The sequence below is a fragment of the Halyomorpha halys genome, unplaced genomic scaffold, assembly GCF_000696795.3.
Source record: "Halyomorpha halys isolate HHAL.00 unplaced genomic scaffold, Hhal_1.1 Scaffold1241.1, whole genome shotgun sequence".
NCBI lineage: Eukaryota > Metazoa > Arthropoda > Insecta > Hemiptera > Pentatomidae > Halyomorpha > Halyomorpha halys.
Genome location: NW_027105541.1, coordinates 97,667 through 98,005, shown reverse-complemented (window position 1 = coordinate 98,005; position 339 = coordinate 97,667).

Sequence of the window (339 nt, the reverse complement as noted above, 5' to 3'; positions counted from 1 at the left end):
CATATTATGAATTTGTGTTTATGTATTTGTTACTCTAGAAAAATCTTTACTACTTTTTTTGTTGAAACATTCATTTTTATAATTAATAGCATTTTTATATTTTAATATTTATTAGTGATATAAGAAATTAAATTATGGTATAAAGATGATATCATAAGTCAAATTAATGTTAGACTTGATTGCAATTTTGCAAGGCCTTTGTTATCATACTTATTAATAATAAATTAATAAATAAACAAAAATGTATTGCATAATTTACAGATGGTTGTAGGGGTGCCAAAAGAAAAGATCTATGGTTATAGTGTGATAATGAGTTTTGATAAGGGATCTATGGATTGA